Source organism: Gambusia affinis, linkage group LG07 (assembly GCF_019740435.1).
Source record: "Gambusia affinis linkage group LG07, SWU_Gaff_1.0, whole genome shotgun sequence".
NCBI lineage: Eukaryota > Metazoa > Chordata > Actinopteri > Cyprinodontiformes > Poeciliidae > Gambusia > Gambusia affinis.
Genome location: NC_057874.1, coordinates 3,240,285 through 3,246,544, shown reverse-complemented (window position 1 = coordinate 3,246,544; position 6,260 = coordinate 3,240,285).

The window sequence follows — 6,260 nt, the reverse complement described above, 5'->3', positions numbered from 1 at the left end:
CAAGCATCAGGCTGCCAAACTAATGTCTGCAATCATTTTGTTTGGAGATACAACAACTGTCTGCTATCTACAACAGGCCACAGTCGCTCTGTTTACCACCCATAATAAGTCTGTTGGAGGGGGCCTTCAACTGGACCGGAGGAGCTCAGACCTTCATCATTCATTTCTGAGGTTAATCTGAATTCATTCATTTGGACACCGCCTTCTCATACGAGCTCTTTGTGCAAATCATTAGAAGGAAAACGTGGGTGTGTGGTAACTGCAGCTTACAGCCAGCATGGTTTATGGGATTATTGCAACAAGAACATAGACTATTGTAATTATTGTAATGTGACTTGAAGCGTCTTTCATATTGCATCAATTGTCTCTATGTAGTGTTGAAAATATATAAATTCATTTGCTTCAAACGCTGATGGTGACAGCCTTTGTTTTTTTTTATGATCCACTAGTGTTTTGCTTTTCTTTTGTTATTACTTCCCAATCATTTATGTATTATTAACTGTGTCCATCCAATTGTCATGGGGCTTTTAGCAAACTTTTAAAAAGTTGTTAATAATAATAATGAATAAAAAAGTGAAGTAGGTGTTATTCCATCCCCTCCAGGCTGGAGGCTTAAACATTTTTCAGAGTTTATTGCCTCTGGTAATAAATAGATACAGATTGCCTTTTGCCAGCCAATCCAGGCTGACAGTCCTCCAGTCTGGGCTGGAGGTTTGAACTTTTACATTTTCCAAGCCTTTCACAACCACCAGTCAATGGGAGCTCTTCATCATTCCCATCCCAGCCTGTAGTGACTGTTGACAGGCACCACAGGCACAAAGTCTACAGGTTTGGACTGGAAAAGTTCAAAGGTTCAGAACTTATTCAGTAAATTTCCCTTTTGTGCGTTAACTCTTTTTCAAAAGAGCCAAAAGCAACCTCAAGCGAGCATCAAAAATAAAAATAAAACACTGAGAAGGTTTTTTTTTTTACTTTGCCATTTCCATCTACCTATTCTGATGTTTTCCACTTTTTAAATTTTAGAAAACAATAAAATAAAATAAATTTCAAAAATGAGTTACATGATCAAAAGACACCCGTCCGCACATTCAATCAGACTCCAACTTCTCCACCATGTGCTGGACCATAGAGCTGCCAGGGACCAAATAGTAGATCTGCATAAGGCTGGGATGGGCTTCAGGATGATAGTCAACCATCTTGGTGAGAGGAAAACTGTTGGTGAAATATTAGAAAATGGAAGAAACCTGAGATAATTGTCATTTACCTTGGACTGGAGCCCCAAGCAGGATCTGACCTCATGGAGGGTCAATGATCACCAGGAAGGTGAGGCTCCTGGTTCCTCTGCAGGAAGCTGCTCATGTCCATGCTAACAAAAAAAAAAGCTTTATTAAGTAGTTTAATTTGCTGATACAAATTACAAGGTGACAATAGTGAAGAAATGAATTAGGATATGTAAAACATTTGGGTTGAAAACTATGGAGAACTAACAAAATCATCTAACTTTAACATTTAAACTTACACAAAGGATGATAACGCAAAGCTAATACTGTGATTAATCTATAGTCAATGTTAGCTTTACAACAAAAGTAATCATTTTGTCATTTTCCTTCTTAATGGACCAATTCTGAATACATGGTCAAAGAGCTGCAGGTTTTCACACTGACTGACCCAAAAACAAGATGACCAATCAGTCGCCTGGCTCTGCAGCTTCCTAACCTGGCAATAGTGACACTAATAGTAACATTGCAGCTACTTCTATTATCTGAACTGAATGATTATTTTAATTATTATGTTTTCCATAGTCAGCCTCTAAAATCAACTTGAGGACAGAACATTTGCTTTTATGAAGTTGTACAAATAATTCAATTCTCATCATCATAATACTGTATGGTATAATTTATATAATATTGTAAAAGCAGGTTTGTACTGATGTGAATAGGGATAATGTTTTTTTTTTTTAATGTAAATAAAGTTATTTTTACTATGGTAACATCTTCTAGTCATTTCCTCAATTAACTGTCTTTTTTTGTTTGTTTCTGTTAGTATTTAATGTGAAAAGCAACATCGGCTTTATAACTGGATTTCCCACCTTTTTGGTGCTTTAGTTCCTTTTTGCTGGCTGTTCTGGCAAACAGATACACGCTTTAAAAGAATGTCTTAAGTCCAAAAACGATAAACTATTGTGATTGAAGAACATACTGGGTCAAATGACTCGTTTAACACTAAACCTTGTGAGGTTTAGGATTTGGATGCAACTTAGAACTTTCTTTTGTGACCAACTCAATGACTTTAATCAGAAACTGACTCAAAAATTGGGTGGAAAGACTTGACACTTATTTGTGACTTGGAAAATTAATGACTTGGTTCCACCTCTGAGAATAGCCCACGACTTGTCGGCTTTGTTTTACATCGTAATAGTCTTCTACCATTTGCATGTCCACAAGGGTTTCTCAGTAGTCACGACAGGCTTAATCTGATGGGCCCATGAGATTTTTATTGTCTGTGCACGGACATGAGAATGTGCTAACCACGTGTGGTGCTTTCCTAATTGCAGGAGATTTGTCTCACAGGGGTATAAAGGGCAGTGTGAGTGTATCCATAGCAACAATGTTGTTGGTACATTTCCCGACAACAGAGTGGATGTCAGATCAAGGTCAGGTGTTGCACCATGTTGAAACTGTTGGACTTTTTCAATGTTTAACACAGATATTTACTGCAAATGAGGCAGACTTCTGATCTGCATTGTTCGTCCGTTTCTTTGGACTTTCGCTCCTTATCCAGTCTTTTTCTGTTGATTGGCTGAGCAACTTCAGAGAAGTTTCTCAAACTCCTTAACTCTGACGTATGAACCATTCAGGTAGACAAAGTTGTCTAAATGTAAAATGTGAATCAGTTTCATGACAACAAAACAGGCGACTTTGAAAACAATTAATAAAAGATTCTATCTGCCCTTTTTTAAATTCAGTTCAGAAAGTACTTTATGAGACCAAATAGTAGAGTCAGGTTAAGGTTGAAGAAGTGCAGCAGAATCCCAGAGAAACTGCTCTACAAAGGCCTGTCGGGTTCTGGGGCTGGCACCATTTGGATCTGTGGTTGTGTTCCGGTTCAGTCGCTTCTGCAGCTTCATCATCTTCATGCCTTCCTGGAGACAGTCAGTCTGAGGTAAAGCGAGTACCAGCATCTCCTGATTTGGCAGAAGACAAACATGTAGAAGCAGAACCTCTGAGATGTGGGTCAGAGGAGGACATGACGACTGCCTGGCTTGGGGCAGGAAAGGTTTCTGAGTTTATTAAATTAAACCTGCTAAAGAACATGATCAGTTCACTGGCCATGTCCAGACTTTCATCTGTCCTATCCTCTCTCTGGTTGAAGCCTGTGATCCCCCTCTTCCTCGATCACACATTTTTGACATTGTTCTGCCGGAGCTTGCTCTTCAGTATTATGTCTTCTTGATGTCTCAATCTTGACTTTAAGCTGCTTTCTTACGCTCTTCATAAATCTCTGTCTTTAGCTCCATTAGGAATGCATGCAAATCTCTGTCTACTTTCTGACAATGCCGAAAAAGCACAATTTTGCAATTGCGGTGTTTTAGTTAAATAATGAATGAAATTAATATCACGCATGAGTGAGCTTGTTAATATAACTTTAAAAATCACGGCAGCGACGGATGTAAACAGTTAAATGAGGTATATTCATAATTCATCCATGGCGCTAGCGCTCATCATCTACCAGCCATCAGAGGAGACGTTGGCGTTTTGTTCAGGCATTGGAAAGACAAGCCCCCTATTCCTGGGAGCGGCTGCATATGCAGCGTTTTGTGGAAATTATAGTTTTCTCTATAAAAAAATAGAAAAAACTATAAAGAAAACTATTTCTCTATCTGGTAAAGCAGCTGACAACGGTTGAAATGTTGGAAGGGTTTGCAGAGAGTGGGGAGTGATCAACACAACCAGATTTTGCCACAGATGCATTGGAGCTAAGTCTTTAAAAATCACAGAAGTGACGAGTGTAAACAAGTGACGAGTGTCGTGTTTGCAGCTTAGAAAGGCTGAACTACTGACCTCACATGCTGTGTTGGAGTCAGCTGACAACTTTAACGATAGTCATCAAACCACTGGTGAACTCTCTTGCTAAGTAGTATGGATGAAAAGTCACTCTTAAAACGTCAACATCCAGGGTGTTGATGCAACACTTCATGCTAACATGTCCTGGATTACAGCATCTGTTGTGCACAAGCACTGCTAATCCACCTCCTTTGCTTTTGCTACTCTTCTTTAAACCTCTGTCTGCTGGTATGGCCAGACAACCAGTCAGAAAGAGTTTGGAGTTGAAGATATGACCCTGGAGCCGTGTCTCAGTGAAACACATAACACTGCACTCTGTGAGGGGCCTTGTTAGCACTTGGAGTTGATCTCATTGGATTGCCAAGAAACTCATGTTGTCCATTATGATCAATGAAAGCTGTTGTCTGAACTTGTTTCTGCTCTGCATCCACAACAGCAGCTTTTTGACTCATGTTGGGTGTGAGGCTGTAGGTAGGAGAGAGAGGGGTTGGTTGTCACCGTCCATAAAAATAGCAGCCTAGATGGAGCTGTTACAAAAATGTTTGTGTGTGAATTTCCAAAATAGTTGTCACAGACTGGGTACATTTTTTATTTTCGCAGTTTGACACTTGACATCGAGGTGAGAGAACTTTTTGTGTTTTTCACATCATAACGTAACTTTTGATTCTTTCAGTTTTCCTATTCAATAGACTTTAAACAATGGATTTAGAACGTAGCACTTAGCATTTAAAAGTACAAAGGCAGAGTTATAATGAGGATCGATTTGTTCTTTGCTAGAGAACTGCCTCTGGATATATTCAGTAGATAAAATAATAAAGATTTGAATAGACCAAGTCTATTATTTGCAGACAATTTGATTTGTTTTTTACACTATGTTTCAACAATTGGATAGCCTGTATTGGATATTTTTTTTCAACTAATATAATAAATGAAATCTTGTAAATTGAAAAATTATATTAAAAGTGTACATCCAATGTCAAGTCTATCAATTAACAGAAAGCTGTGTTAGCCTTACAAACATGCACAAAGGTTGGTTGATATTCTGCTGATGTCGAAAAACACAATTTTGCAATTACAATGTTTCCATTAAATAAGAGACACAGTTCAAATCACATGTGGTTAAGTTCTCAGTCAGTAAAAAAATTGTGCAGTGTCGTCACCCTAATGCCACTTCCTGTCGTCTTGTTCGTCTTTTCCACCAGGAGTAACAACTAGTTGTTCGACAAAATGCACTAATTTTGATACAGCCAAGAAACAACCTCAGCTGAGTGTAAACACGTTTTATTGCAATAGCGAGTGTTTTGGAAATTGCCATATTTCTATTAAGCAAATAAACTTTGCAATTCCAATTTTCTGGATTACATGGCTAGAGGAAACCCAGCTACACATACACACAGGCAAACTATCCAGATCTACTCAGGATATAGAAAGCTGTTTTGGGCCGGTGTGTGTGTACATTTGTGGCAGGTTGAGTTCAAGTTCAAGGCTGAAAACATATATGAGCAGAAAAGACACTTTCCTTTCTTTGCACAGGAAGGTGGAGAGAAACTTCATGTAACCCACCTGAGCATCCGTCACGCACTGATGAGGCCAAGTCCGATGCAAGAAGTTACGCACGAACACGCTTGTCGTGTAGACAGGCTGCGTGTGTGTGACAGAGTGTTACTGGTAGGGGTGAGACATGTCTCTTGCAGACGCGAGGAGCAGCCATGTCTCTGAGAACGGCCGTGTGGACAGTCTAATAGGCAGAATGGAATTAGTGTGTTAGTCTGGAGTGAATTTAAGCTAATTTAATGAGCTGAGTCCAAGTAGAGTTGACAGGCCGAGCAGCTGTGGGAAAACGGGTTTCTGTGCCCCTGCACCAACCCCCCCCTCACACACACACACACACACATAAAAGGCAGGAGTTTGACTGTGCTTGCAGCTCGCAAGGCTGTACAGTTGGGTGAACTCTTGTTTGCTCCTGTGTGAATCTCTCCCTTGAGTCATCTGGGTTTCCGTGGTGATGAGGGGTGGCATGCTTTGGTGGACCATAATTTCCTGAGAGCCTGTCTGAATGTGACATGTCCTTTTCAGCAGCTGCTTTGTTTTGGGGCTGATTTACGTGCATTTGTTGCATTTCGCCCCCATCTCCCTCCACACCTCCAGTCTGGTGTTGGCCAACTCTTCAGGGATGAATTCATCCGACAACCAATC